General features: G+C 41.2%; 1 long non-coding RNA gene across 1 annotated transcript; it reads right to left on the reverse strand.

Annotated features, from left to right (window-relative positions):
• Positions 1-18,912: 18,912 nt before the first annotated feature.
• LOC126377784 (uncharacterized) lies at positions 18,913-21,537 on the reverse strand. The gene is made up of 3 exons (XR_007567991.1): positions 20,948-21,537; positions 20,441-20,629; positions 18,913-19,881 (listed from the first exon to the last, which is right to left on the reverse strand). It is a non-coding gene; the product is annotated as an uncharacterized LOC126377784 (long non-coding RNA).
• Between the last annotated feature and the right edge of the window lie 978 nt (positions 21,538-22,515).

The following is a 22,515-nucleotide window of genomic DNA, read 5'->3' on the forward strand; positions in this document are numbered from 1 at the left end:
TTCAATGTAGTTTACAATAATATTGGAACATAACATGCAAATAAATTAATACCTACAATCACTGTGTGAATATGTACTTAACTTATGCCAGTGTGGGTCTATGGTTTCCCCAATACAAACCGTGATCGTCTATTTCCCTCATTCAGCGCTTATCTATCATCCTAATGAAATCTATTAATTCTTTCTAATACTATCCCTTCAGACAATGCTCTGAGCCGAGCCTGGCGCCCAACAGGACACCCTTAGGCCTGTTGTCTTAAATGTTGTTGCTGAGAGCCCTCAGCGCTTCCGGCCAAATAGTTGATGCCATTTGTGGCAAACCTACAATAAGTCACGTAAAAAAAATGCTTCTCAACCGGCGAGAGCGGGTTCAAACCCCGGTACCAGACTTGCACTAATAATGAGTCGTGTAGACAAACTTAGTTGTTTTATAAACTGGGCAGGAAGAGAGTACCGACGTTCTCAGCGTACTGACGACAGAAATACTCCGTTTTCAATACAGATACCACTCGTAATCCGAAACTGCAGCCAACAGTCGTTCCTGATTGCACAAACCGAACCAAAAAACGCAACCTAAATCCCATCCACCGCTTAGCTATATTAGAACAGGGAGGTATGAGACCTCCACAGAGGGCGGACACAAAGAGGGATCAATCGTACTGCACACGGCAATCTCGACTAGACACGCGTCTGTAATAAAACTGCACGGATGCTTCCACAGCCCTCCCACACTTTTGTGGGTTTTGCTGGGACATATTTCGGACATTCACAAAAAACGGTGGACGAATCGTGACTATAAGGCTTAGAGACTAGGCAGACCTAGTTTTTTTTGTGACTTACTGTAGAAAGGCATTACTAATTGGCCGAACAAATGGCCGGCGCTGAGGGCTCGCCCGGTACAAAATTTAAGACAACAGGTCTGAGCGTGCCCAGTTGGGCTCAGATCTTCGTCTGAGAGGATTATATTGTGTGCCGCCGATAGTCAACACATCGTTCGACGTGTCGTTTACGCTGGAGAATGCCGGGGGCTGGCTCTCGCGATTGACGACAAAGAGTTCTGAGAGTTCAAAGAGGCGATGAAAGCCTCCATCGCCTGCCGCCTCCTCTCCGCGTCCGCGCCTCGGCCCACCAGAATTCAAGACAGGAGCCCCTCTCAATCTGTGTCCAGTTCCCGCTCCAACTGCTCCAAGTGTCCGTCTCGAGGCCAAGGCTCTCTGCGACGGCCGGGAGCTCCTTAGGTGCAGCCTCAGCACCCTGCAGGTTTAATTGGCCGACGCTCAGCCATCCTCCCTTACCACGATGGTGCTCATTCATACTGGGTTAGGTGCGGTGCGTAGTGTGCGGCTTCCCGAATGTTTGCACGTCGCGCACACCACCTTCTCGCTCTTACAGCCGCTACTCCTGTGCCCGCCCTCTCCACACTTCGCGCATACGGTCTTATCCGACCGGCAATACTTCTCCGGGTGCCCGTAGCTTTGGCACTTGGCGCAGCACGTTATGTCCACATAGTCCCGTACCAAGTGCCTCTCCCAGTTTAAGAATACCCGCTGCCGGTCAATCATGGCGTCCCTGAGGGCGGGGCTACATTCTAGCACCACCGTGGTCTTCCCGCCGCGGCGGCCCTTCATAAAAGCGACCCGTACTTCCTTAATAAATCTCTCCTCGGGCCATGCCGAGTCACCACCAAAGTCTTGGCCGTGCAGGGCGCGCAAGAATTCCCCCGGCTCGGGGTCCTCCACTCCAAATATGCCGACCAGTGGCTTCTTCACTTTTGGCTCACCCACCCTAAGCATGGGTGGTGCCGCGCTTTTAATACGCTCGGCGGCCTCCTTGGTCGTCGTCTGTACGAGGACCCCTGCGTTCCCTACTTGCCTTACTCGCGTCACCTGCGCGCCCAGGGACCGCGGATCTATGCTCTCCTTGAGCACCCTCTTTGTATCGTCCGCGGTCTTTAGGCCTGCTGCCTCCGGCGTTTCGGCCGGGTATATGGTTAGGACCCTGCCCTCGCTCGCTAGCGGTTTGGGCTGGGCCCCCTTCGGTCCTGTCCTCAGCATGGCCGCATAGCTCTGTGGGCCGCCCGTGGACGCGCCTGACTGCGGCCGTTCGTTCCTGTCCTTAAGGAACGTTTTTATTTCCTCTATTGCGCTCTCTGTGATTGTTGCGTTGGCGCCTTTCTGGGCGTCTGCCACCCGCCACGCCATAATGGCCAGTGCCGCAGTCATCTTCTGCACTGCACTCCCTATCATGGCGATTTCGGCTTTGTTTAGCTTGGATGTTGAGCTGCTGGTTGCCGTCATGATTTCAGCTCCGGCTGACGTTGCCCCGACCGATATCTCCTCGACGCCCTGCTGGGCGTCGACTCCCCTCATTGGCGTCCTCGGCTTCACACTCTCTTGCCACACACTGCCGCGCCGAGTCGGACATTATCCCCGGCGATGACCGGGGCCTCTTACTCGGGAGCGCCAGTGCGCGCGCCTCCGGCGGGGTATTACTCCCGGGGTCCGGGGTTGGTACCGGTGTCCCCGGGGATCTTCTGGCCGGCCTCACTGGTGTGGGCACCAGGGGCCGGTATGTAGGCGCTGGTGCCCGAAAAATATCGTCGTCCTCCTCCTCCGGCTCCAGCCCTGGCGCCGGCGATGGCGGCGGACTCCTCGCCGTCATGCTCGACCTCTGGAAGGCCATTGTCCCTCTCACAGATTGTCAGTATCGAAATAAGCAAAAGCCCCAACCCCAAACACCGTAACACAGGATTAGGTAAAAATAATAATAAAAAAAAAAATAATAAAAAAAAGAAACAAAGTGCACAGAAGAGAACAAAATTAATACAGTAGTACTTATCCTAACATAGTTCGTAAAACAAAATTAAAACAGAAGTACTTAGCCTAACACAGTAAAACACACAATAAAAGTTACAAGTGTCCGGTGTAGTTCTTGTATTGAACTACACCTCGCACGAAAAGTCGCCTAAGTCCTATACACAACACATACACAAGATAATACTCGCAACACAAAAAAAAGGTGTCCGGTGTAGTTCTTGTATTGAACTACACCTCGCACGAAAAATTGCCTAAGTCCTAAACACAAGTGTCCCGTGTAGTTCCTGTATTGAAACTACACTGCACGAAAAAAACTCTTGACCCCGTGTTGACCGGTGTAGTTCTTGTATTGGGTTGCCGAGCCAAAAGACTTTTGGCATGCAACCCAACACCAGTGTTGGGCAAAAAGTAATTAGATTATTGATTGTTGATTACGACTACTTTTTGTAATCTGCAATCATGATTACAGATTACAAACGTAATAATCCTTAATCATAATTACAAAATAAGAAATTAAATCAAGAGTTTAATCTTGACATTGATTACAGATTAATAAATCTAAATTGTAATTTAGATTAATTGATTACATAATTTTACATATTTTCTTAATCATGTTAATTGAACAAAAACACGATCATACATCATATAGCATTGATTATTATAATTAAAGAAAGACGCAAAAATAAAAAATAAAAAAATATTTTAATTTAATTATTAATGATGAAATTTATGTTTATATCCAACTATATTATGTACCCTTGCACTGTGGCTGTATAAAAAAATCTTTTGCCATTTTGGACTGTCACGCTATAGGTAAGAATTTTAATAAAATTATTACTTAATTGGCAAATATTTATCAAAATATTTTATTATTTATTAAATCACATAATCATTGATTAATAACTACTGTAATCATGATTAAAGATTACATGTAGTTAAGATTGATAGTAGTCAAAGATACAAAGTAATCACGATTGATGTAATTATGATTACATTAAATCAGATTACTAATCTGATTACAAAAGTAATCGATTACGCCCAACTCTGCCCAACACCACGTGCACCGACCAACACCACGTGCACCGACCAACACCACTACGCGAACTATCCTAACTATACCTACGACTAACCTTACACTACACTAAAACTATATAAAAGTCACTTATCTGTGAGTCCAATGTCTCGTCCGTGACGTATATGCGGCGGGGGGGACCATAACCCACCACCTTCCCATGGTCCTACCAACCTTTCGGTCATACGGACCTAAGGACCGAATCATGGGCGATGCGAGTGGTACTTGCTCGGGGCTCTTTCCCACCCGCACTTCTTGACGCCCTACAAATTTTATGTCCTGTCCCCTGGACTTTCCCTTCTCCCCTTTCTGGGGCGGGACACCACGCCACGGCTTCGTCGCCGACCATTTGCCTCTCCCTGTCTATGCCTCCTCCAGCAATCTCCTCTGACGGTACCAAGTGTGCGCGAATTCCCGGAATCGTGCGAAGTTCACCTCGGAAGATACCAGTTGCGCGAAATAGACCGGTCCTGCTTCCGTCCTCTCCAGGTGGTCAAACAAAGTGCCCCGTTCTGAATCGTACAGACGACAATCCCACAAAACGTGATCCCGGTACTCCTCAGCCTCCCCACACGGACACACCCCTTCCTCGGCCAGCCCCAGATCCCTTAGCCACGGCGGTGCTCAGCCATAATTAGTTGTGTTGAGCGCCCTCTGCTCCGCGTATTTCCTGGCTGGGCACTCTATGGAGTGCGTGCGGTGGTTGGTGTACGGCTTCCCGAATGACTTACATGTGGCACACACCGCCTTTTCACTCTTGCAGTCGCCGCTCCTGTGCCCGCCCCCTCCGCACTTCGCGCATACTGTCTTCTCTGACCGGCAGTATTTTTCCGGATGTCCGTAGCTCTGGCACTTGGCGCAACACGTGATGTTGACGTAATCCCGGACCAGGTGCCTTTCCCAGTTAAGGAACACTCTCTGCCGATCTATTATGGCGTCCCTGAGGGCGTGGCTGCACTCCAGCACCACCGTGGTCTTCCCGCCGCGGCGGCCCTTCATGAAAGCAATCCGTACTTCCCTGCTAAACCTCTCCTCGGGCCATGCTGAGTCGCCTCCAAAGTTCTGGCCATGCAGGGCGCGCAAGAATTCTTCCGGCTCGGGGTCCTCTACTCCAAACATGCCGACCAATGGTTTCTTCTTCTTTGGCTCACCCACCCTGAGAGTGGGTGGTGCCGCCCTCTTAATCCGCTCGGCGGCCTCCTTGGTCGTCGTCTGTATTAGGACCCCTGCGTTCCCCACGCGCCTTACCCGGGTCACTTGTGCGCCCAGGGACCGCGGATCGATGCTCTCCTTGAGCACCCTCTTGGTGTCGTCCGCGGTCTTTAGGCCTGCTGCCTCCTCCGTTTCGGACGGCTATATGGTAAGAACCCTGCCCTCATTCGCTGGCGGCTTAGGCTGGGCCCCCTTCGGCCCAGTTCTCAACATGGCCGCGTAGCTCTGCGGGCCGCCCATGGGGACGCGCTAGACTGCGGCCGTTCGTTCCTATCCTTGATGAGCGATTTTATCTCCTCTATTGCGCTCTCTGTGTTTGCTGCGTTGGCGCCTTTCTGGGCGTCTGCCACCCGCCAGGCCATAGTGGCCAGTGCCGCAGTCATCTTCTGCACTGCGCTCCCGATCATTGCAATCTCTGCCTTGTTCAATTTTGAGGTGAAGCTGCTTATTGCCGCCTTAATTTCCGCCCCGGCTGACGTCGTTCTGCTGGGCGTTCCCGCTCCCCTCGCTTGCATCCTCTATTTCTTCATCTGTGAGGCCTCTTTCCACGCATTGCCGCGCCGACTCGGGCGTTATCCCCGGCGATGACCGGGGATGTTGGAACGCCAGTGCACGCGCCTCCGGCGAAGTATTGCTCCCGGGGTCCGGGGTTGGTACCGGCGCCCCCGGGGATCTCCTGGCCGGCCTCACTGGAGTAGGCACCAGGGGCCGGTATGCAGGCGCTGGTGCCTGAAAAGCGTCCTCCACTTCTTCTGGCGCCGAACTTGGTGCCGGCGATGGCGGCGGGCTCCTCGCGGTCATACTCGACCGCTGGAACTCTCGCGACGCCATTGTCCTTTCTCACAGATTGTCAAAAAAAAACAAAAAAAAATAAACAAAAAAAACTACATTAGCCTAACACACGGTCCATAATCTAGCACGCGTAAAAATAAATACAAAAGTAACTTAACACAAGTAAAATAAAACAAAGCAAAAAAAAGTTTCCTAATATCTAACACAGTTCAAACAAATCACGAGACACACACACACACACACACACACACACACACACACACACACACACACACACACACACACACACACACACACACACACACACACACACACACACACACACACACACACACACACACACACACACACACACACACACACACACACACACACACACACACACACGCACGCGCACGTCACTATGGTCACTATCCACCTCTCACTCCAAATCCAATATGGCCGCTGCTCCTTATGGCACTTGCCATAAGAAAGAGCAGGAGGGACCGATTTTTGCACTCTCAACAGTAAATAAATAAATTAAAAATATCGCGCACAAGCCTTCCGTACGTCTGCCTCCGACGAGAGCTAGCGACGAAGGCCATGGTGGCCAGTGCCGCAGTCATCCTCTGCACTGCGCTCCCAATCGTTCTTGTATTGAACTAACACTTCGCACAAAAACCCAAGCAAAGCCGCCAACGCCTCGGAGTCAAACGGCGCGGCGACACCGGCGGGCGGCGCTGGCCGCAGCGGCGTACGCGGCCGCCTCAGGTAAAGCAGCGGTTGCCTCAGCCGCGCGGCTGGCGGCCATCGTGGCAGCCACCTTGGCCACGTTCGGCGTCGTCGCCTTGAGGGCTGAGACAATGCGGCGGCGGTGGCGGCGTTGTCGGCTTCGTTGAAGATGTCGATGGGCGTGGCGGCCGGCTCCGGCTCCTCCTCCACGTCATCGTCCTCCGGTCTACGAAAATATAAAAAGCTCAATTAATCAAACATAACAATTCAAAAACTTAAATAGTGTATTTATTTTCAATGTAATCTATGCTGTCCCATTAAATCAAATTACAAATAAAATTAAAATTTGACCACAGCCTCCTCATGGACCACTATTTATTCTGATACTACATGGATTTATTTTTTTATTTTTACATGGATAGAGGGTGTTCATGACACCGTACCGACTACTGAGCGGGATGATTCAGCTCATGATTCTGAGTCAATATCAAGTAGAATTCTCCATAGCAAAATTCATGAGTTTTTTTTTATTGTTTATTTATATACTTGACATTAACTCAGAATCATGGTCTGCATGAATGCCTAAAGTTTTTGTTACGCTGTCACTAACACCCTGTATGTGTGATAATACTCCTACTCTCCAACTTTTCATAGCAGATTCCTGCAACCACACAAAATTCCCGCTACCACCTTTCAAAAAGGGAAAATGTTCTTGTTCGAAAAAGAAATCGAAAGTAAAAATAAAAGAAATTATTTGCCAGTTTCAAATTAAAAATTATAAAGTTGTGACACAGATTCACAACTTTATTCCATCTGATAATAAAATAGGGTTTTATGGATCTAGTTATAAATTGCCCAATGCAATTTGACAATAACTATTCAAATCATCAAATTGACTAGGCAATGGTGCTAATTCCTGTAAATACCATCTAATTTTATTTTAAGTTATATCTGTCCTTTTCTTATCCGCCGAAAAGGAAAGGGACGGGTAATCGACAAGCATAAAATTTATGGAACACACGTCAATTTTAAGCACAAATCTAAACCAACCGTCTAAAAATTTTACGTCAGTCAATAACCCGACACATTAATTTACTCATTCTTCCTAAAATTAAGAGCTGTGAATCATCCGTCCCTTTCCTTTTCGACGGATACGAAAATGACGGATATAACCTAAAATAAAATTAGGCGGTGTCTGCAGGAATCGGGGCCATTATACATGTAATAAAAACATATTGAAATTTTTTTTTTATTATGTAATGTGAAGTAACTTAAAGTTAACTAAGTGTTAAACAATTTAAATAATTAGGCAAGGACAGCTATATTAAGATATTGCATTTAAAAATCATTATTAAAATATAGGTAACACAATTTATAAAATTTAAAACAAAAACACAATATAGGTATCTTTGTTTCATAGAAGTTATGACATAATATTATTAGAAAACAATCAAATACCCAGACTCATTATTTAGCTTTATTATCAAATATTGTAGAATAATTTCCCAATATGATAAATAATAAAGTTTAGGTAGCAATTAATCATTTAGCCTGATAGAACTAGATACCTGTCTAATGGTTGCATTAATCACTTTGTCTAAAAGATACCTATACAACCCATAAAAGTCTGCAAAATTATTCTATAATTAAGTTTTTACATGAAAGTAATGTTTAGGATCCTAATATGTTATCATGTACAAACTATTGGTCCTTAGGAATGGAAAAAAAATCTGAAATAATATTGTCTCTTCTTATCCTATTGAGCCATGCAATGATGGCTTCCTACATGCAATACTATTAAATAAAGAAATTCAATTAAATGTAGTAACACTTGTCCCATAGTGAATATAGATACTTACATAATGTTTCCTATTAATTATATTATAGCATCCTAGGTCATTCATATGTGAAATAATAAATGATCCAGATTTTTATGAAATGCAATACTTACGGAGGACCCTGGCACCACCTTCTCCACCTCCTTCAACACCCACTTGAAGCATTGTATCTGGTTAGCCCAAGAAAACAAGCAATTATTATATAGTATAGGTATTATACACACACACACACACACATATTTATATATTTGTGCACAGGCTGCTTGCAATTAGCTGCTCAGTTAGTAAGCTCATGCATCACACACTGCATTGTTGCTAAATGATACTGTTCCTTCCTTCTACAGGAGTATAATAGGAAACCCCTGTTCTTGTAACCACCCTCATAGGCTCAGTCAAAACCTCTTTGCTGCACAAAAACACATTGAATGCGTGAATAAGTAAGATAACATAGTATTTACAATTATACTAATAGTAGCTGGCGAGGAGTGCTTACCCCTTCGACTGTGATGCTATGTTATTTTGTAAAAACTTGGTAGAAACATAATGTAGGTAGGTTATGTAATACTTACATTATCGGCGGCGGCGCATCCGCGTCCCGCCGGCGCCACTTCCCGCGCCTCGCCATTCGCGGTTCTCTACAAAAAAAACCCCAAATTACTGTCATTATATGTATTATATTGGGGTGGCATACTAAGCCTGCGTACAATTATTTCGGTTGCGTGTGCGCCGTTGATGAGTCATAAGAAAAATCTTACCTTGTGAACATAGATGGCATTTTTACTGTAACATAAATAACAATAATGAGCAACACACACTTGAAAGATTTCTAGTGATTTTCATAAAAACAAACTCAACCAACTCCTTTGCTCAACTTCAAGTGACTTCAACTCACTTTTTTAAGAGGTGGGTACCTAGTGACTAGTGAGTGAGTGGTTTTTTTTTCCCCGAAGGGTAAGGCAAAGAGAACTATGCCCATACAGCCTAGTCTTATGTATTTTTTTTTATGATGATTAAAGAAATGAGCAGACTCCTACTCCGAACCCCAAACGAATTAACCAAAAAGTCCGCATAAACTTTTGGCACGTAAGCATTTTGTTTTGTTTGTTTATTGAATATTCTGATGTAATCTAATCTAGACACACGGCAGCGTGACAAGCCAAGTTCAAATAACAGAACTGACGAGCATCGCCGTGTGTAATGAATATGAATATTACACGAACCCACTTTTGTCCCCCTTATAATACAAATACTATTTCACATAAACGTGTCAAATTAGGCTCATGTATTCAGACTTGCGGGATACATATTTGCTCTAAATTTCATAAACACAAACGGTTATTTAGATATTAGTGTCCAAAAATCGTTATTTTTATCACTGACTGACATATAGATAGATCAAAATTCTAACCCAGTTCCAGATGACCTACAAAATTAAAATTTGTTATGCAGATAGGTAATTAGGTCAATACAAAGGAAAAAATCAGAAACTAGCAATTTTCTATACTTTTTCGCTTAATTGATTCTATTAGGAACGCTTAACTTTATATACCAACTTAGAACCTGTAACTATAGATGTAAGACTCAGCAATCATGACAGTCGGTCTTTATGTGGTACCTATGTGGATTTTAATGTCTTAACGTGAATATATAACGATTTGAATAAACATCCAGGTATTAACTTTTTTTTACTTATCAGTAAGAGTATCATCGTCATTAATTTAAGAGCCACGCTCTTGTCGGTGTAGCATTCTCCATGTTATTTAAGAGTATAGTCGGCTTTAATACTTATTCCGTTATTAACTGAAATTAAGTATTAATTATTGTTTCGGTATTTAACGCAGATCAATAGTGTAAAATCATTACTCATAAATAATTATTAAATAATAGGCATTTCTGTATTCCGGCCAAGTAGTTAATGCCATCTGCGGCAAATCTACAATAAGTCACGTCAAAAAAAAAAAAAGCATTTCTGTACACGGTGCGCGGTGCGACACCGGAGCAGCGGGGTGGAACCGGTGCGAATAACTTTGACATGAACGTGTCCGAGCGAGGACCTAGCTGCCGCATTCATAAGCGCGAGCGCCGTCTTGCTGTCCGGTTGCCTCTCCATATCTGACCTTAAGGTTGCGACATAGATTTTCTTAAAAAATACTTGAATGTTATAAATAAGTAGGTACCTACTTATAATTTGTGTACCTACAAAAAAGTTATGATATCCCATCAAAAACAAAAATGTGAAATGAGAGCCAAGTTCAATATTATAATATACCTTGGTTACTGACTATAGCGACAAAAGAAGTGAGATCTAAATGGGTGCCAAGTTCAATTGTCACTGAAATTTATTTATAACAACATAAAATATAATTTCTCCTTATAACTTAAGATAAATATTGTAGCCGATAAAATCCGACTTGGCTAGTTTTCATATATAGATGACGTTGTTCAGTTTTAGCTTGATAGTTAATAATTACCTACCTATTTTCTCATTACGTAGTACATAATTATTCCAAAACACAATGTAACGGCGACACAGTTGGCTCGACCATTACAGACGGCGGCGGTGGTCTAACAGAAAGCTCGGTGAGAAGTGGGTACTTAGTTCATCTTCCGATGGATGTACCCCGCTGACTATCCCAATTGGGATATAATCGTGAGCTCATATTATTATGCTATATTAACCATAATCGTCCACCGTCTACACATTTTGTTTAATTTGCTATAAAGGGCGTTAGTGACACGGTAACGAAAATTTTGAGGGATGATTTGCGACGGAAAATTCCACCTGATAAGTAGGTATCACCTGGTAGTAGGTGGTAGGTAGGTAGGTACTGAGAGTCATGAGCTGAATTATTCCCCTCAGTAGTCGGTACGGTGTCATAACTTTACGTCGCGTCAGAGAATCTCTAACACTGTTCTTAAGTGAATTAGAACCCAACCAATATTCTGTTCTAGCCACAAGCAATATCTCAGTTCAATAAGATAAATGGTGGTGATATTGTGAGGAGACCTGACAATCACAAGTCTGAAACAGACAGGTCACACGGGCGTGTCCGATGCGTCGACGAAATGCTGTCTCTAACAAAAATGTTACGATATCGCAACGTATCTATGGTATGGCTTTTTATTTGTGATTCATATGCGTTATGATTATGACACCGCTTGGTCGCAGCGGCCCTACAACGCATCGTGTTGAATCATTCAAAAACAGATACCACACGGGCATTGGCGACCCATGCGCCGCGCCGTCAGAATGCCGTTTATTTACTTATCTAATAATTACAGTTCTATAACTTACCAAACAGGCACATGCCAATACGGAAACTTAGACAAAGATTTAAAAACTATGCCAATCATTTAAAGTAGATAATAATATTTACTACACTTATCAAATATCCTTCACTCAGAACAATAACTAAAGCATAGAAGGAAGGCTAAAATAGCAACAGAACTCTATAATTCTGCTCTACTTTATCTTACGGAACCGGCGTAATGTTAGACAAAGACGCATATACAAAAATTGTTTCGTAATTTCGTAGGTTGTCACAAGTTTTTCATTGCCTAGTGTTGGGTTTCACTTTAGTAATATGTCGATAAAATTAAATTTACTTACAATTAATGTCGATAAATTTTTTTTACAAGATTTCTTTTTGTAGGATGCAATTATCTTCTTCTTGATGAAAGGAGACTCTGTCTCTGATAGGTAAGTATCTAACCATTTTTGGATTATATTGTCTGGTTTATATTAGTTTGGAGCTGCAGCTCACATTCAGGAAGGAAAGAAAATAGCCAACTGTTATCGTTTCATCGGTAAGTATTTTGTAATATTCGAATTTATTTATGATGTCATCCGCCGTGCACTGGTGTCGATCGACGTGCCGTGCAAATTGGAACCGCCGCCGCCGGGTCTAAGCCGCACAGACGGTAAGAGGCCCGATGGGGTCACGCCATAGACATAGAAAAGAGTATGGACGGGAAATACCTACAGAAAAAACGTGCCACTCTGTAAACATAAAATGGCGGTCTTTACTAGGGCTACAAGCTGTTTCAATACTAGGATTACCATACTCGTACCTACTAGATATAGCATTATACTTAAAAAAATACGGCATACAAGTATTCATAAGAGAACAGAAAGGGAAAGTAAAAGGTAGGTAGGTGGTGTACTGTATCTTTCGTGCAAAACTTGTAAGTATTGTATGTTGTGTGCAATAAAGTATATTTGTATTTGTAAAGGAAGGTTTAGTCAAGATTTATCTAAGTCGCTTACACAAATCTATAACATTCATTACATTCTTTATTGGGCGCAGTTCGTATCAACCTGGAGTGTTGGAGTAGGAGTAAATAAGAAAAGGAGGTAAAATGAAATATAAATTAGATCGTAAATCTGTTCATTAGCAAGTATTTATTTCACACGTTATTAATTATGTACATTATATTTACAATAAATACAAATTTATTAATTTCTAAACAGTGTCAATTTGCTTAGAAACTGTCTTTGTGACACCCTGTCACATTGTTTTTTTTTTTTCATTAAGTCGTTTGATCTTGAGGCGGGACTTGTTCAGCTTTTCTTTTAAATTTTTCATCTCGTCTTCTTGAACTGACTGAAATAAAGTTTAATAATAATGTTAAAATAGTATATGTACAAAATAATCTATAAAAATAAAAGTAAAATATATCTGATTTAAGTGCATTGTGCAGCTGGTTGAATTATACACTCTATATATGTATATCATGTTAAAAATATAAAAAAAGAAAATTATTTGATATACCTTTTCATGTAAATCCAGTCGACACTTTTGGATTTAATATCTGAAATCAAAGATAATAATAATTTACTTATATAAAACGTGTACAACTCATAATTGTTTAGACATAAAACAACTACAGACTTAGTATATATACTAAGTTTATTAAGTACATAATAATATGTAGTTGAATGATAGATAGTATAAACGTGTTGTGATAACATGATACAAATATCTTATCTATCTATCCAGCAGTGAGATGATGCAGGCTAGGCTGAAATTTAAATTTAAACACCATTTCATCTGTCTGATCTATAATGTTCAATGTAGGAATAGCATCGTCTCGAAGACGCCTCCACTTTGAATTAGGAACACACATAAATGAATCCGCAGTAAAATGTTTCGAGCAAATACGGCTGTACTTATTTGGAATCCAATTTCGTCTATTAATGCGAATTATCCATTCTTTCTCTTTGTTATCGTCTACAGGAAATCTAAAAATTAAAAGTATCGATAATTTTAGTACATCACTATGGACAATCAACATAACCTCAAATCAATTCCGTATTCATCGATGAAACGTATAATATAATGGATATCTCAAATATTTTATGCTACAAATCTATTCAGCAAAACATATTACTTTCCTAAAATTGTTCAGCAGTTCACATTTCACTAGAAAATTACAAAAAACTTACCGATGAAACGACAGAAGTTGTTGGCTATTTTCTTTTCTTCCTGAATGTGAGCTGCAGCCCCATACCACACAAGACATAATGTCACACAGTCGAGACACTCAATTATTTGATATAAATAAAAGTTTCTTTCCATTTATTTGGAAAAATATTGTTAAATTATCACTTAAAACAATCTGAACACAAGACACTCGTAAACACAGTTGACGCGACCGTGTCAAATAGTTCGGTAAATATAAGTAAAATCTTCTTATGTATGTTACTATGTATTTGGCCGAGTTAAAATGAGTCCAATAGGTCCAAATGACATTTCATGTTGTGACAACCTCGGAAAAAATGAAGCAAAGAGCGAATCATTTGTCCTTTTCTCACTCATAGTTTGTGTCGTAAGCTAGAAGAGAGCCGGTTTATAGTTTCTGAATTCTTATTTTAGCCTTCCTTCTATGCTTTAGTTATTGTTCTGAGATCCTTCATTATTCGTACTTCTTCTATCGTGTGGGTTGTGAAGTAAATCTATTACCAAGGAAAGGAGGACCACGGAGATCTAGGTATTATTTCATAATATTTTTTATTATGATTATTGTGTAGAACGACGGTGCTTCGATGTCGCAACGAACCCACTACGATGTCCGTGTGGTCTTACTCTAAGCCATTTTATTACGTTATTATGTTAACGCCCCTGCCACTAAAGCATATTATGATGTGAAATAATGTGATTTGCTCGGCGATCGTCCACGCTGACAGGCCAACTAACCGCGTCCGTCCGATAAAGCTGTCCACACGAACGCAGATACACACACAATACACATACATAATAAAATATTAGACACATAATAATAATATACCTAGGAAATAATAAAATGTATTTATTGTTCCAAACAACTTAAAAACTAATAAGTACAATTATATGATAGATAATGCTAGAAGATTAACAATTTTAAGGCACTGCTGGCATTTACAATAGGTACAACCTGTGCTATAAGTACCAGCTACACAATTTATTAATATGATTTATCTCTCTGCTGGCCTGTGCGTTAGAAAAAAACACTGACATAACAGCTAAGCACCCCGACATTGTGGACTACACGGATACTACCTGCATGGCCGACCACCATACTATTACCATTACATCATAATGCCCATTCTAGTATTTATGCATCAACAGTATGTTGTATCTCCACAACTGTATTTTTGTCTTAAAATTGTAAATCACGTAAAAGCCTGGTGGTGAAAAAAGGCCACATCAAAGCAATAGCAATTTTGCTTTTTTTTTGCCCGACTGTTGAGGAGGGTAATGTTTTTCGAGTGTATAGGTATATGTGTTTATGTCTGTCTGTTTCTTTGTAGCTTCCTGTAGCCTAAACGGCTTAATGTATTTTAATGTATGAGGTATCGTTAGATTCGTCTTGACCATGGGTTTGTTACAGGATACATTTTATCCCGAAATTACAGCGGGATATTCGTATCTGTTTACAATTATCGATTAATAACTTGGTAACGCCATCTGTTGACAAGAAGTGAAAGATTGCTATCAGTTGTTGATTTCGCTACTCGCCACTAGAGGGCAGGAGCAGTCAAAAATAGTTAAATAGTTACTGAAAAAGGCTGATACTTACATAATAATCTACAAAATTTTCGTTAAATAAAATATGAGTAAGTACATACATAAACTCACGCCTATTTTCCACCGGGGTATGCTTACCCCGGTGGAAACTATGAAATTCCATTATTTCCGATCCTGACATACTTCTCTTGCTTCCTCCACATTCATCAATCGTTTCATACACGCACGCCGGTCCAGAGTAGATCGTACTGAAACTTTTCTAAGGACATCTCCAATTTGGTCAATGTACGTTCTTCTAGGTCTTTTTCTGCCAGCCCTATCACAAACCTTCGCTTGATACACTGCTTTCGTAATCCTATTATCCTTCATCCACTCTATGTGTCCAAACCAACATAATATTCCCTTCTCAATCTTAGTCACTATATCTCTTTTCTCTTATCACTGTTTCTCACTCTATCACTCAACTTAACACCGCAGATGCTACGCAAAGACCTCATTTCTACGACATTAATCCTACTTTCATGTTTCTTCTGCCATACCCAACATTCACTACCATGCTTCAGCGTAGGGACCACTACTGCATTATGAACAGCCATCCTCACATCTTGCGATACAGCCATGCACACATCTAATAACTGCATGCGTTGCCCCATTCACTCGATTACCCAATTTTACTTTTATTTCTATATCTTCATCACATTTACCATCCCTTGTAAACATAATACCCAAATTAATTCACTTGTTCAACCTTTTCCTTCCCAATCGACAGCTAGTCCCATGCACTCATATCTTCTAAATAATCACAAATCTTATATTTTTTTACGCACTTATGTGTGAGTTCACGCCTGATTCCCACCGAGGTAAACCGAGAATATGGAAATCCATTCTTTCGACCCTGATAATTGTATCTCTCATGTTTCCTCCACATTCATAAATTACGTCTTACAAGAACGCCGGTTATGCGCGGGTCAAAGTAGATCATACAAAACCTCTCCTAGAAACAAACTTTAATACAAACAGGTGAGTAGTAAAACTAATTTCTATGAAAGCAGTGCAGCCAGCAATAATAGTTGTTTTATAAGCAGCTAATTAGCTCGCCGCTTCAACCGCGGGATATTACCTACCTAGCTGGATCTCAACCGCAGTAAGCGAGTGATCATTGAGGGTCTACAAGTGATTGCGTCATGTTTCAGGTGTTTTGAAGAGACCTAGAGATAGATGTGATTGTAGATTGTAAGTTTTAGAATACTAGGTAGGTCACCTTAGTTACTATGTTAGGTTAGGTTACTATATTTATTTGTCAAATAGAACCAAAATAGAATCATTAATGATTGTAAATTCAAATGAACTATTCAGAATTGTTTAAGAATTGAATTGTGATGACCGGAAAGTACTGTTTACTACAAACGAACCTATTGTTTAGAAATCTTATTTTTATGATTATTTAATTTAATACAACCACTTACCAAAACTTTCTTCTGACCTAAGTATTTTTAACATTAAGTATTTACTTTATTTGATTTTATAGTTACATTGAAGTCCAAAAACGATAAAAAGATAAATCCGTCGAAATAATATTTCTAAGAAAAGATAATCTGTTCATCCTGAAAGCCAAATCGGACCCCAAAGGATATTTTTTCCGTACGCAAAAAGCCACATTCATATTTTTTATCCGCTTAAGTAAAGAAAAATCCGTAAACACAGTTACATAAGCCTCCGGGAGAACATAAAAGAGCCTAAAGCATATCGGCTCCCGCCTTAATCTGCCATAAACAATCGCACGAACAAAACCTCGCAATAGTAAATTTCAGGAAAAGTCATCCGAGGAAGTAATGGCTGAATTTTCTGATCAACCGCCGCTCTCAAGTCAAAACGAACTCTGTTACTCGACGATAAACGTCAAGTTTGGACGTCGTTTCGAGAATTTCTTACCATCATTTGGTTTTCACAAGGCTATAAGGCGAGGGTATAGAGTCGCGTTTGCCGTGGCAGGCTGCGGCCGGAGCATTTAATCCGGAGCTGTTATTTTTCCGGTGATACATCAAAGCGGCGACTTTCCGCGGCAAATTGTATCAACCCGCTGATGTATGTATCGCTGCCCGCGTGTTGTGTGTGCGACACACTCCGGCCGGGTAACAAATACAATAACGCACAAACTTGTAGATACGAGGGGAACAGGTAACTCACGAATTTGGATTAGGTAGATACTTTTCTTCTATTTCAAATTTTTTCTAGCATTACCGTTAGCAAGTATGCTGAAGCTTAAATATCCACTTCCGAATCACATCGAGAGCTTTGACCAAACTTTTTACCTAGTCGTACGCAGATAGCATTCGCTGCGCCTAGTAGTGGAAAGTCGAAGCCCTCGATATTATTTTATTTATTTTTATATTCGCAGCGCCGTTGCCGTGCAGACCCTGCTGCTTACTTACGCACTAAGCAAATATGCGAATTAGAGACATAGATAATGAATTTTGTTCTTCGTCTCATCATAATTACAAGTCTCATTAGTCTACTGAGGACGGTTTAAGCAATGCCTGCGTATAACTCAATATTATGATAAAAACCTAGGCGTGTATATGCTTATTACTCATATGGCCCTACTTGGTTCAATACCTAAATAGCACACAAATTGAATATCTTTGACACAGACATCGCTCCAATCAAATATCTTAGCGACCAGCGTTATAAATATTTCTCATAGGAAAGCAAACACTTGTAAGTTACGACGTTTCAGCTAGCATCCATCGCGCGTGTGTGGTGGTTCGGCAGCTCTCGATTAGATATCGCATTGGAATGGTATCGGCGATTATTTATATGACGGCGGGCGGCGCCGGCGGCGGCGGCCGGCCGCGGGTGGAATCAGCGCTTCCGGGGCTCACATGGTTGTATATGATGGACCGCGGGTGTTGTCGTTTTTATCGTGGGCATTCATCGCCTTTTCAACAGTTTATACTTCAAATTTGACTACTGTCGTGATTGGCGATGTCCTTATATTGTCAATGCTTATTTTAGTACTTAAATAGGTACCTACTTTTCCGTTAGATCAGGACGCGTTCACCTGGTTATACCATTAATCGACTAAGGCTTGTCATACATGTCATAATAATGGACTTAGTAGGTACCTACATATTCTACACAGGCTGGTACCCATTATCATTTTATTACTATTACTATGGTTCATCATATTAATCAAACGACTTCAATAGCAAGTGTAACAGCCTCTAGTCCAGTGGTTGAGACCTGGACTCATATTCCGGAGGTCGAGGGTTAGAATCCATGTGGTTTTGGCAGTTTGATCAGGACATTGCTGGCTGATTGTCCGAAAGTAAGATTATCCGTGCTTCGGAAGGCACGTTAAGCAGTGGGTCTCAGTTACTATTTACTGTAATAAGTATGTGGTCATTACATGAATAATGTAAGTGTTTGAGGCGGTCTCCGGTGTAAATAAAACTCCTTCGAGATAGTGTAAAGCGGACTATATTGAAATAACATTGAATTATTTACAGTAGTTACAAGATACATTTTCAACAGATTGAGAAAAGTTAAGTACAAATAGTAATAATTAGCTTAAATAGTAAGATGAACTATTTAACCCAACTATAGGTACATCTACAACAGTTATTCTTAAAAAGAAAACATTATACATCATAACAATACAAGGGTCTATATTGGCTGCTGGGTCGAAACTCTAAACTAACTACTGACAACAAGTTACTAGTTTACACAGCAATTCTAAAACCGATTTGGACATACGGCATAGAACTGTGGGGCTCTGCCAGCGCTTCTAATGTAATGGTAATACAAAGGGTGCAAAACTACATATTAAAACATTTATACAACGCACCATGGTTCATCAAAACAATAGAAGTGCACGAAATTCTAAATGTACCAATGAAATATGCAATCGTGGAACGCAGTACAAAAAAAGATTAGAAATGCACCCAAATCATTTTGCGGGGCAACTAACCATTCCAGAAACCATACGTTGTCTAAAAAAGAAACGAGACTTTTTCGATAAGGACAGTCAGACCGAATGACTACTTCAAAGAAAGGACTGCCTTCGCTGGGAGTAGCGTCCTCCATGCCATATAAACACAACTCATCTGTTTATAGTCACAAAAAAAACACAAAAAGAAAACATCATAACAATATTCATAAAAAATTGTTGTTAGTGAAAAATGAACCAAAGTTTAGCATGGCTTCAATCTGACACAAAACAGTGAAGGAGAGTAGAGGCCACCAAACACAGGTGAGAAGCATGGAATGTCACCTGTGTTTGGTGGATCAGAGATGCGAGCAGCTTGTGCAACTCAGCAAACTAGTTGTCTGCACCCGTGAACTTCACTGCGTTATTAGAGTAGTGGGGTACTTGGTGTTTATGAAGGGCGGCGTAGGCTGCTCATTATACGATGAGAGGCGCTCTGACTAACCTGAAAAAATATGTCCACACCCATAAGCATTTCAATTTCCACAGGCACATTAAAGGTATCATCTGCAAATGGTAAGCTGGGTTGGGCTGGGCTAATTGCATGTTATTGTGTCAATGACATGACAATTGACTGTAGTTGTATAGTCAGACTTCAATGAATACACATGCAATGGAGGGGGTCTTTGCATGGGAAATACCAACTATATCAACCACATTCCGTTTAGGAGTCACGCATAGCATATTGATAAGTTTGCTGGTAATAAATGAAACCTGTGACCGGCACTGTCTAATAAGGCCTACATGGTGTGCTCTGTGCCATCGTGTCATGAGAATAATTGCATGACTGTAATACAATACAGTCCTAGACCACCTCCTTAGCGTGCAGTAATGTAATATGAATTTGTCTGCACGTAGCACATCAGAAATGGTATCTGCATTTTTTGTGTGTGAATTTAAGCATACATCACACAACTTGTTAACCCTTACAAACTGTATTCTGTCAAAAACGGCCATACATATAAAATGTGGACAGTTAAATAATCTATGGGTTGTGGACTTACATTTTAGACATCCGGAGGCTCCCGAGTTGGTAGCGACGTTGACAGCAAGTTTCTTCCTTGCCATACCCTGGTGAGCAGTTTCCAGAGCCAAGGCTCATCGTTCGTTCGTACTCAAGGAACTCCCTGAGCGATGAGTCGGTCTTCAGGTCTCTTTCTATCTGACATGCTTGTGCCGTGAAGGTATCTAATCTGCAAAACAAAAGACAATAATATAACATCCCATAATTTATTTAACTGAGTCTCGGTTCTTCGCGCAGTTGCACTTAGGTTGATTGTGTTATATGAACACACTTAATCAAGTGACGATTGTCATATCTACTTGTAATTAATTGTAATGCTCTTCATAACTCTCGTGTAACAAAGGTAAGTTCTTTTTAAGTCATAGGCCTCATCTTTTTACAAAGTCCTTAAATAATACAGATGTATGTTGGATATTGTCTAAGGAACTGTTATTGTGAATCACGCTTTTATAAAGCTGAATAAATCGTTTGAAGTCACCATACTTACCAGTGCGGTGAAAGGTTTATTTTGTATTTGACGTAGATTGAGTCTGGCAGACGCCGTTGACGGCGTGCTGGGCGAATAACCGTGCCGGAGAGCAAAGACATTTGGCTGCTCAGGGAACTTAGGGCCGAGTAATAATTTCCCATATACACATCTTCCTTGTCATCATCACTAAGCTGCATTATTTCCACATCAAACTCGTACTCCTTGAATGACGTCTCGAGCCGCGACTTGCGAACGTTTAAAGTGTCCTAGTCGCTTTATTGAATTATTCGCTAGCCACGGAAATTAAAAATCCGTGTCAGCGTGCCCTTGTTTACATAGGTATCTCATACTCTCTCTACTCTCTTGCCGCAATTAAATGATGAAGGAAGACGCTTGTCGCTCGTCGTCTCTGACGTCTCTCCCATTGCCGGTTATTATAATTAGTACAGTTGCTGTGCCTCACCTTGCTGTGATTGGTTGCCACTCTGCGTCAAAATTCCCGCTTGTCCGTGATTGGCTGATATGCCGTGGCGCCGTTGTACTATAGGCCGCACGCACATGGTACACCGATTGAATGAATGATGCAGATTCTCCCCTCTTGCAGGCGGTAAAAATAAATTTAAATAATATGTGCGACGACCAAGCGAAGACAAAGACCAAGTGCGACAAAAAAAAACGATCAATAAACTGCCAATATTGATCACTGAGATTGAAGTAGATTGAAGTAAAAATTAAAGTCACAAATAAAAAATAATAAATTGCCGCTCATGAATATTAAGTTGCGTGTAGCTTGTATGATATAAAATGATGATGCTCACGATTACCTATGTAGCGTGAAAAACAACAACCCACACAAGAGAAGATGAAATAGTAAGTGTAACAACAAGTTGTCTTCTGATTACTTGTGGGTCTGCCCACCCCATTGGGGATTGCAGGGAAGAGATTATGTATTTCGTTGACGCACAATGTTTTATCACGAGCTAATATCATATTCCAGCGGGGTATAATAGTAATTAAGACTTCCTCATCATTTCAGTGACTTTCCTTATCTTAATCTGCATCAGTCATTAGTGAAGTTATAAAAGTTAGCTCCACCTACGACGAATGCATATCTAATGTATTTCTATTACAAGCAAGTCACTATATTTCCGGCCAAGTAGTTAATGCTATTTGCGGCAAATCTAAAATAAGTCACGCCAAAAAATAGTCTAATAGAAAGGTCGGTATGTACTTAGTTCATCGTGCGATGGATGTACTTCTTACGTTAAAAAAAGTCACTATAGCACATACTTACATACATTTAATACGTGGATAATGTGGTTGTTTGTACATGTACTTATATGAAAATATCCTACGCCTATTGTTAACATATTATGTAAGTATAATTGTTTATTATTCCATGAAAATAAATAAAATAAAAATACATACATAAACTCACGCCCTTAATTCCTAATGGGATGGGCAGAGCCACAAGTAATTAAGGACAACTTGCAGCCACGTGATGTCCTAAGATGGGTAATGAACTAAGCTCACTATTCTCTGATATGTCTTCAAAGCTATTTAGATAAATTCAAGTCTTGCTATGA

Source organism: Pectinophora gossypiella, chromosome 24, assembly GCF_024362695.1.
Source record: "Pectinophora gossypiella chromosome 24, ilPecGoss1.1, whole genome shotgun sequence".
NCBI lineage: Eukaryota > Metazoa > Arthropoda > Insecta > Lepidoptera > Gelechiidae > Pectinophora > Pectinophora gossypiella.